Source organism: Prionailurus bengalensis, chromosome B4, assembly GCF_016509475.1.
Source record: "Prionailurus bengalensis isolate Pbe53 chromosome B4, Fcat_Pben_1.1_paternal_pri, whole genome shotgun sequence".
NCBI classification, from domain to species: domain Eukaryota; kingdom Metazoa; phylum Chordata; class Mammalia; order Carnivora; family Felidae; genus Prionailurus; species Prionailurus bengalensis.
Window position 1 is genome coordinate 2,577,328 of NC_057358.1, and position 11,319 is coordinate 2,588,646.

An 11,319-nucleotide genomic window follows, 5' to 3' on the forward strand; every position below is an offset into this window, starting at 1 on the left:
TACTCCCTTACTCTTCTCTTTATTCCTAATACTTAAACTCCTACTATGCCGCAATAGAAAGTTCTGGAAAGAGTGTTTTCATTTTAAAGTATATTAATGCAGCTTTACTCATTTGGTGACTGAAAGTGAAGTATTAATTCCCAGCTAAAGAAGGCTGAGTATTAAAACATAGGCATATTGGATGATGTAAAGGCAGATTAACCAGGAAAAAAACAAAAAGAGACACAATCACACCCTGTATGTACGTCACCCCCCACCCCCCACCTCCTTCTTCACAGCTGAGGCTTGGTTCCATACCAAGACAGAAAACCACTCCTCGTTACCAAAGAGCTTAATGACCAAAGCCAATGGGATGATGAGGAAATGCTCTGGGAGTATTTCACTTTAGGGAAAAAAATCTAACTTTTTACAACCATCACTATGGTTCCCCCCCGCCCCCAACGTGCTGTCGTGGCCTTGCGCTTGGGTGGCAGAAGAGGTGGAGACATCACGGTTGTCTCTGTGCCCCTGAGCTCTGCTCCTCTGCCTGGTGTTGGCTTTGTCTCCATGTCTCCTGCTAGTTGCTGGGACGGAGTCCACGGGATGCCTGTTCAAACACTTGGTATTTTTAACAGAGAAATGCAAGAAGCCTCAAACTGTTCAACCAGAAAGAACAAAGCATCTATTTGGTAGTTAGGAAAGCAAAAGATGGGCTCATGGCTTTTATCGCTCAGTCTTGCCCTGTGGCACTGCTATGGTGCCTCGCGGGACTGCCACCACCCCCTCCCCCCGCCAGGCTCCTTCTGCTTAAATCACGGTGTTGTAAAGCCGAATGGACGTTGCCTCACTGTGTCATCAGTCCCGTGTGTAGCACATGTAGGCATAAAGCCAAAGACGGCATCAGAATACGAACTTTCGAGACGAATGATTTTCCACCGCAATTTTTCATTCTATGAAACTGGGCTGTGCCCAATTATAAAGAAAGAGTCAGGAATGAGTAAAACCACTTATTTAAAAATTGAAGAGAGATTCATTAATGGTTTCTAATCCCTTTTTGTAACGTAAGTTACACATACTAAAAAATAAAAAGGGGAGAGCGTGAAAAACTATTCATAGCAAAGTATCCTTCTCCAAACACTAGAATCCTTTCTTTCTTGGCTGGAAGGAAACAAGATGCGATCAAGGGGTCAGGAGTTTCTCTCTCCCTGCCTCTATCTGTTTTCCTCTCTGTCTTTATCTGTCTCTCTGTCTGTCTGTCTTTCTCTGTCTTCAGGTTCAATGGGCCACAGGCAACATCCACGTCCTTTCTGATGCTTTACTCCTGTTTATTTGCGTATCTCACAGATGATATGCACAGATTTCCGTTTGTATAAACCCGAAAGGAAAATACGATTTTCCCCATCCTTCCAGGTGAGCAAACTGAGACAGAGAGTCCTAAGCAGCCTGCACTCAGTCACACAGCTGTGAGGTGTCAGGGTGACCTATAAGCCCAGCAGGTGCACCTCAGGTGGGTACACTATCCCACTTTGTGCTCATTGCCAGCCGTCAGCACTGTGACCCAAGAACTGGGTGCAAAACCCCTATTTGAGAGGGACTGTTTGATGTCATTTAGATGGGAAGGTCTGAGCAAAGGGTCTCAGGAAGATGGCCTTAGGAAAGGTGAAGGTCCAGAGGGGGGCAGTTTTGAAACTTCAGGCCATGAAAGATTTTGTGACTGACCTTGGAAATGATTTTGGAAATAAGCTGTTGGAACTGAAATATATATTTCTGTTTCATTTAAGAAGGACATTTTTAAATTTTTTTTTTTAGTTTATTTATTCATTTTTGAGAGGGACAGAGACAGCAGGAGGGGGAAGGGGCAGAAAGAGAGAGAGACACACAGAAGCTCTGAGCTGTCAACACAGAGCCCAACACGGGGCTCGAATCCACCAGTTGTGAGATCATGACCTGAGCCAAAGTTGGACGCTTAACTGACGGAGCCACCCAGGCGCCCTAGGAAGGGAATATTGAGTCATTAATTTTCAGACAGTTTAATGAAAATGAGGGAAGACTGTCCTATAGAGTTTGAAACCAGTCTTTGTATGTTTTCCTTTAAGAAGAAGCCTGGCAGTGTCTATACCACTTGCCCGTCCTCACCAGCATTCAGAGCAAGCCCAACTTGGGGGAAAAACTCAAAACTCAGCAACAGGATGCCGGCGAATGCTCTCGTGGATGGCATCCTGGGAAAACTTATCCGCCTTCAGATTTCCGGTAGTAAATAGCTACTTGTAAAGCTGTTTCTTTGTAAACATAGAAGCATGGAGGGAAAACAAAAACCTCTGAAGTTTATAAAATTGCTTTAAAAATCTGAAGCAACAAATGAAATCTTATGATTAGAGTTAGTGTTGTCAGTCTGGATTCAATATATAAGTATGTGTGTATATATGTATTCATCATCTGTCCACCCATCCATCCATCCATCCATCCACCTGAATATCTGTCTACCTACCTTCCTACCTTATCATCTCTCTACATCTATCTATTCACCCTACTATCCATCTGTCCATTTTTCAAATTCTCTATCAATGATGTTAAGCTTCAAGACTCTCTCACTTGCATTCTTTCTTTGGCCTCAGAGATTAGTCGATCTCTTCAAACTACATTGGGATGTATGGGTTTCCGGGGGACTGGACCCCATTACATCTTTCCAGGTACCGTGGGTACCCATTCTTCACTTCTCAGCCACCATGATAGAATCCAGTTTTTCTAAAAGAACTGCTATCCTCAGGACTACACATAAAAAATGAGGCACCAGGCTTCCCTGTGTGCTGACCTTGAAACTGTCAGGCATTTCTGTCACCCCACATAGCTTCACCTCCATGAGTTGAGAGGACCCCTGCTCAGACTCTTCTCAGGCAACGTCTAAGTTCATACCACACCCTTAGTGTCTCCCTTCTGCCTGGTGATTGAATTCATCCCATTTAGGAGTGGGGAGAAACAAGTCTTCTTTCTTCTTGGGTTCTCCTCACCTCGGTGAAGTATGCTTTATATTCTACGCTCCAAATTCTCTGGTTTTGCTATTGGTATTCTTAGCTAAGCTATTTTTCATACGAAGATAAAAAAAATTCCTTCCCAACAGAGCCCAGCTCTTAGAAATCAAAAGTGCTTTGACTTTCAATTGTTCAGCGTTCATTCTTAAAATGTCTAATTAGGAGCTCAAAATTCAAGAGGTTAACACTTGTTAGGTTCCTTTGTATTCTCCTTCCCGAGGCCACAAAGCTCAGCTTCACGATGTAGATATTAATAGAGGAGAGGACGCAGGATTTAAAATACATGTAGAGGTAAACATGTTTTGGGTGCTTTCCCATAATAGTGTCCCACAGAAATGCATCAGGCAGAGGACTCATTGTCCCCGATATTTCTACAGACACTGCCTCATTCATGCACCCCAAAGGGGAGGAAACACGCCTTCTAAGAAAGGCTGGGTGATCCTGCCACCTTTCCTCCCTCTGTCAGGACTTTGTGTCCAGGGCCTCCTTTTCCCTATGTCATCTTTCTCTGTTTAGTCCTTTCTAGTAGCATATACTCGCTTTAAAATATCCCTTTCTAAGCACACAAATCCCTGTTCTCTCTCCTGGAATACCAGAGTCATGACGTAACTGCCTCCTTGATATTTCATCTAGTTTCTTAGTAACTGCTCGCTCTGAACATGTCTAAACCTGAGCTTCTGATCTCCCACCAGCCAAACCAGGGCCCCTGCAAGGCCCCCACTCAGATCATGGCAGCCGTGTTTTCCTGGGTGGGTAGGCTGAGAGCCTCCACTTTGCCTTTTCCCCCCCAGTCTTCCCCACATTCAGTCTCTTGGGAGGTCGTGTAGGGTCACTTCTCGCCCTTTCTCTTTCCACCTTGGTTTTTGTGCTTTATCTCACTGGTCTAGTAGCTGGAATCCCCATTTCTGCCTCCCTGCTATCTGCGGGCTACTCAGTGGTCAGAACCATCTGTAAAACTGAAGACTCTATACACCTGCCCAAACGCCTCCTGGGCTCCCAACCCTCTCCAAGTAAGACCCAACCTTTCTACATCTGGAAAACCCCACACTATCAGGGCCCTTTTCTCCTCTCTGAACTCATCTGTGACTCCTCTTGTCCCAATTACCTCCACTCAGCCACCCGCCTCCCTCCATGTTTCGACTGGGCCATACACCGCATCAGGATCTCCGCACTTTCTGTGAAGACTTTCCTCCTGTTACCACACAGCCAACCCCTTCAACTACCTCCAGTCTGAGCTCAAATGTCGCCTAATCTGCACACCACTCTCACCCCCGACATTCGCTTCACCCTCTCTGCCTTATTCTTCACCCTTACCGTTTACTGCTCTCTCACTTTGAACTTCTTTATATTTCTTGCTGTCTCTGCCTCCAAACAAAATGCAGGCTTCATGTGTGCAGAGCAAATACATTGGAATTATCCCAACTTAGGAGCACTTTGTTTGACAATTTAGAAGAGGGTCCCATATTCACTGAATATTCTTGTGTTACTGATATAACTGTACTAAAGACATAAGTAAGGGCTTACTTAAATGTACCAATAATCTTCACTGTGGATCTATAAGGTCAAAGATAGTGCTAATCTTCCTATACCACGGGCATCATCTTCAATTGGTTGTAACTGGAAAACACAAGTTTTTGATGTCTAGGTTTTAGATATACATGCCCTTTATTTCATGCTATTATATTTATTAATAGTTAGCTTCTTCTTAAATCCACAGTTGCTACAAACGAACTCTTCAGATTGCATGGTTCGGTGTATCTGCAATTTTGTGCAGATAGTTTTTATATCAAGACCCAAAAAACCAACTCCTGAACAACATCATTTTAAGGTCACGTACGCTGCTCAGGACAACATATTCAAGTTTCTAACAATCGGAAGGGATTTATCCCCATGGCTGACAATGCCGCTTCAAGAGAACCCTTCAAGGAGCAAGACAGCAGCTGTGAAATCTTGGAGTTTCTCTCCTCTCCTCTATGACACCTTGATAAGGCAATTATAGCATAATTACCTTAACAAGTGGCATTACAGGAAATTATTGTCATTCTCCTGTTAAAATAACGCATAATCATCGGCAAGTGAATTCTAGAATCCCCAATCAGCATCTCATTACCTGCAGTTGCCTCTGAAGCAAGCACGATTGGTGGGCAATAACTGACAAGACACTTGAACGGGGAAAGTATGAAAAAGGACAGTGTGGAAAATCAACAGGGAGACAACCGGCTTAACCCCCAGTGATCAAATTTGCAGTTAAACAGCAACATGTATCGGTCGTTAGAAAACCGGGCAAACCCGGCATCTTCTTTGTTTTCTCTAACTATGGTTTTGCTTCCCTGTCCTGCCATCTTGATGTTGTCCAAGACAGTTAACATTCTCCTGGGAAGCAGCAGATTGTGACGACATGTTCTGTAAGTTCGAACCATTCGCTTCCCGATATTGTGATTTGCTTCCAAACGTTCTATTTTCACAACCATAGCCACCCCTTAAAAAGAAGTCCTTATAAACCGTCCGATGTCCTTTACAGCCTAAATTTTTATTAAGGACCTTAAAGAAAAGCAACGGGATTGACAAAAACGTACGATGACGTACCATTGGAAGATTCAAAGTTTCATTAAGGTCAAAAGAGACTGGAACTTACAGAGAATCCCACAGAAGGCAGGAGATACTCTGTCTCTTCTTTGTGTCCTCATCAACGAGTGTTTAAGTTCTTGTTATCCTGGACGCAGTCTTGGTGGTAAAGGGTGATAAGAACTAAAACATTTATTCTGGAGCAACCTAATAGGATATGAACTCCAACAAATACAACAGAAGGCAACACTGCAAAGTGAGTTTTGAAAATGGTGGTTAACGATAATTTATGTTTTTACTTCCTGGGCCAAGCGTGTTGTTTACATGTACTTTCCTTTCTTACATTTTATAGGAAATGTAAGAGAAGAATCAAGAGATATTCCTGATGTAACTTGGAGAACCACTGGCTTTGGGTGAGTCTAGGCTCCAGAGACAGGTGTTTCTTACAGCTTTCTGTAAGAAAGCATGGGAAAATCCAAGGACAGGAGCAATTCTTTTAGAGAAGATCACTTCATGTTGGGAACTGTTTAGTATACAGGGACCTGTGGGGTCCCCAGGAAAGATGCTGGTGTGCAGCTCTATGGAGAACTTGGGGCCGAAGATACTAATCTAGAAATGAGATTCGCATAAATAGTGAATGAAGTCATTGGATTGCAAAGGTTCTCTGGGAAAACAAGGAGAAATGGGAAGAGAATGGCAGGAGAACTGCGCATTCACGGAACACTAGTGACCGAGGAGGAAACCGAAGAGGATTCAGAAAATGCCGCTGCGTGGACCAGCGTGGCAAAGTGCATGTTGGACTTGGCCATCAAAGGGCATATGTGACCTTGAAAAAACAAGTGTGGGTGGGTGAGGGCAGAGTGGGGGGGGGGGGCATCCTGGGGGCAGGGAGAGGAGGTAAATGAAATGAAATAAGTTAGACTTTTCTTGAAACATCCTTCCAAAGCACATTGACCCTGGTTGAGATGACACGGTCAGCACAGAAAAGAGGAAAACGAAAAGGAACACGACCGTGTTTCTTAGCATATCATTGAAATTCAGTATTTGGGGCATCAGTTTGTATTCTGTTTCACACAAGGGAAGCATCATATACCAACTTTTTTGGAGTCTTCCTTATTAATTTAGCAGCAATATATAACGCTTTCCGTATTGTTAAACATTTATTTGTGTATTACTTTTGCTTCTTGTCTGGCCTCAGGCACTGGTGGGGTGTGACAGGGCAGCGGGGGAAACTCTCAATTATCTATGTTACATACTGGATTCTGGACTGGAAAAACTGAAGGAAAAGTTTTGCCTGTACAAGAAGATTTTAGAACTATCATTCCACAGGTATATTAACAGCTAATATTGTATCCTGTTCGTCGGTACCTTCACTTTTTCAAAATTTTATGGTTTGTCCGAGTTACACATTCTTACTTCACCCATAACACTTCCCAGAGCATTCTGGCAACTGCAACCTTGATCGTGTTAGATTTGCTTAGCTGCTATCCTGTTTAGTGATTTCCCACCTCTCTATGTAATTAAAGTTGCTCTGTGTTTTTCTTTTTAATTTCTTCAGAGATTCTGACGTGAGGATTACACTAGTTCTGTAAAACAAGTTGAAAGTCTTCCCCAGTTTTTCGGCGATCTGGTGTAGTCTGTATCGTGCGGAAATTGTAATTTCTCAGAAAGATTAAAGAACCAACCTGGCATGTCAGCTGGAGAAGGAATTCAAGCACAGGAATATTCTTACACAACAACTTTGACATTTTCTTCAATGTTTTCTTTTATTTTTAATTTTTTTTAATTTTTTTTTAATGTTTATTTATTTTTGAGACAGAGAGAGACAGAGCATGAACGGGGGAGGGGCAGAGAGAGAGGGAGACACAGAATCGGAAATGGGCTCCAGGCTCTGAGCCGTCAGCACAGAGCCCGACGCGGGGCTCGAACTCACGGACCGCGAGATCGTGACCTGAGGCGAAGTCGGACGCTTAACCGACTGAGCCACCCAGGCGCCCCAGTGTTTTCTTTTAAAAATGTATTTATTTATTTCGAGAGGGAGTGAAGGTGAGTGGGGGAGGGGCAGAGAGAGAGAGAGAGAGAAAGAGAGAATCTCAAGCAGGCTGAGCACAGAGTGAGGCACGGGGCTTGATGTAACCACCCTGAGATCATGACCTGAGCAGAAATTTTGAAAAATTTTGAAAAAGCTGGAGGCTTCACTGACTGAGCTCCCCAGGTGCCCCTCAATATTTTCTTGTTGGTTTCTTTTCCCCAGATTTTCTACTTTTCTCAAATAATTTCACTATTCACATATTTTCTAGGAAAAAAAATGTACATTTTACAGAAACTGTGTTCGTAAGCATAGAGTTGGACCGTGCATTCTTATAAATACCCTCCTTAGATGTTGCTTTCTGTCCCAGTTTAGGAATAAATGTGTGGGCTGCATGAGGAAATCGAACCCATTTCTCTAGTGCTGTCTTCGTGTTTCCACAGACAGGAAGGACGTCCTGATGCTTCAAACGATGATTCAAAAACCAGCTCTGCTGGGTCCGGTGCAGCTTTCATCTCTAGGTCAGGTGCCTTAAACTCCCTGTGTCTCAGGGTCCTCGTCTACAAAACCAGGATGGGCGTGGCAGCTTAGGTCACAGGATCGTAGGAGGACTGATGGGCACGCATATCACTGAAAACAGTGCTCCACGCATAGACCAAACTGCTGGTAAATGGAGGCGGTTAAGCATCCGACTTCGGCTCAGGTCATGATCTCGCGGTCTGTGAGTTCAGGCCCCACGTCGGGCTCTGTGCCGACAGCTCAGAGCCTGGAGCCTGCTTCCGATTCTGTGTCTCCCTCTCTCTCTGCCCCTTCTCTGCTCATGCCTCCTCTCTGTCTGTCTGTCTGTCTCTCTCTCTCTCTCTCAAAAATAAGTAAACATTTAAAAAATTTTAAAAAAGAGAGAAGGGAAATATATTGACAAACATCTAAGTTCATGGGAAGTGGGGAAGGGGCAGGGAAAAGGCTGCCTAGCAAAACAAAATAACAACAAACAGACAAACAGAATCTTGTCTTGGGTCTCTATACATCATGATCTACTCCTGACAGTAAAAGGATCGTGGTTAACTAAAAACCGATTAAATGTAGTTTCCTGAAAAGGCCCACAAAGTCCCCTCCATGGCTTCATAGTGAGTAAGTGCCGAGTTAGTTCTAGTTCATGATCAAACCTCACCCGGCAGCACCTGCCAGATGCAGCTGATATAAAACCAGGTAGACAAGAGACACACCCTCCAATCAAACTCTGAGGCTGAGAGAACAAGGCGTTTGCTTTGTGATTTGGAAAATGCTGCATTTCATTTGGGGAGGTTTGAATTAGAGGGTTATTTTCGTTCTTACACACACAACCCAGCACCGTCCCATCCCTATGTGGCCACGCAGAAGTGGGGTGCCCCTGAGGCCGGACGTCCGGACAGAATGACGCCCGCAGATTCTCTCCCTGGGCCCTTGGCCAGCCAGCCAGGGTGGGACTGGTCTGCCCCGTGACGTGCTGTGGGGAGGAGGAAGTGGGCACACACAGCCCAGCCGGGTCTCTCCCTTCTCTTCAGAGTCATGTGCTCTGCTCCACGGCGTCCCCAGGGGTACAGATTTCCAGCTCTGCCTGCGACCCGGTGAACCACATCTGCCTTCTTCTCGGGCTCAAGAGCAAACACACAGAGCACAGGCTGCAGTCGCTTGGTCTACACCCACATTAATCCACCACATGAGTGACCTCTTGCTGTCCACCTGTGTCCCGGCAGCCTCTTCCAGTTGTTTCTACACTGACCCAAGGAGGGAGGCGCTACTTTTTGGAGCCTCTCAAACCATCACGGCATGCGTGAGGAATGTGAGTTCCAAATGGCGATTTCAACTTCGATCTCAGCCTTAAAGAGGTTTTGTTGCAGAGGAACTGACTCCTTTGTTAAAATAAAACCACCGTCTCATGTGAGGACTGAGGCAGCAAAATCTGTTAGATCTTTCTGGTGATTTTTTATCTTTCTTCTGAGGTTTTCACGTTTTGAATCCAGCTTCGCTAAATATATTCAAAATCCCCTTTCTTCTGTTTTCTTTGTTTTGTATGAAACAAGCTCTCGATTTAGAAACAATGCAAAAGTAACAAATGGAAATTCATACAGAGCAAACACATCTAAAGGGCGATGCTACAAGAGCTCTGCTTCGGTTTCCCCAGAGTGGTACCGGTTTCTGGGCACACGGCCCGGTTTCTTCTCCCCCCCATCCCATTAGCTGAGCCCATAAGCAGGGCCATCCTGCCACTCACGGTCGGAAACAGTCTCCGGGGTACGTGAGACCCTCCTCCCTGTGGGAAAAAACATGCTCTGATACACTGTGATTTCTCCTTCTTGTTTAAGAGGTACTCTTTAATAGGCACATGCAAAAAAATTGTAATGAACATTCAGCATCAACCCTGTGAATAAATTTGTGCAAACAGTCGCTGAAAACTATGTACAGTTCAGTTCTTCTGCCCTGAAGAGGAAAATTCTGGAAGGAGATGTTCGTACAGTTGGAGAAACACTGCCCCCAACACCACCATCCGGACAGACGTTCACATACTGACTCTGCAGCTCCCGGCAGGTGCGCGTCGGGTCTGCTGGGGGCAATGCCTGGGAGTTTCCTTCAGACACGATGCCATGAATGGACACTTAACGGAATCAACAATGTCCTTCCCCGTCATTCCTTTTTTGTGGCTTTCGCAGAAGAGAAAACTCATGAAATCCTCTTTTGAAGATTGATGGTTAACCAACTGGGGCATATTTTAAAAATCATAAAATTCCCTAAGATTTGGAGGGAAAACATCTTGGTGACTTTACTTAATAACTTATTTTTTTAGTGTTTATTTAATCTTCTCAAGAGAGGGGGAGTCAGGGGAGGAGGGACAGAGAGGGAATCCCAAGCAGGCTCCACGCGGTCAGCACAGAGCCCGATGTGGGGCTGGAACTCACGAATGGTGAGATCATGACCTGAGCAGATCTCAAGAGTTGGACGCTCAACCAGCTGAGCCCCCCAGGTGCCCCTTTCTTCAATAACTGATTGTCTGGAAGAGAACAAGATGTCGTAAATGTAGCCAAGATCTGAGATAGGAGGGAGGTGGTTATCTCTGTCAAGCTCCAGTCAAGATCCTCATAGTTATATCCTTTCTAAGCCAACATCCTGGCCCAGATCTTTCCTGCTGCCGAGACAGATCCCTGGGGCCAAGGACCAAGCAGGACTCCTGCCAAGTCTGGACCTGCTGAGGCACACAGGTTGCTGGGGGCTGCCTGGACTTGGGGCCGGTACGCTGTGGACACACAGGGTGCTTCACACCCTGTGGAGACGTGAGGGAGAGGGGCTCAAAGACAAGTCGTTGTCCCATCTTTCCCGCGGATGGACTGTCTCGAGATTGTTCACAGGACCCATAGGAAGATGTCTCTGAGACTGAGTGGTCAGAGGCTCTAGTGCAGAGGGTGGCCAGCCTGGAAAGGTGTATCTGATCTCCCCGCCTGCTTGCCTCCCATCTCCTGGCCTCGCTCTCGCTGCCCTGGGTGTGCACTCACCTCTGGCTACAGCGTTAGTGCGTAAGACTTTGCCTCAGCCTATTTTCTAGAGAACCCGGTGTAAGAACGTAATAGTTTTTAAAGTTTTGTTGTTCAAAGAAAAGCCGGTCTTTTGAAAACTGATGTGAAATTGCCCAAAACTTACTTATTTGTCAAGTGGAATATCGAAGCACGTGTTTCAGAATTTCTG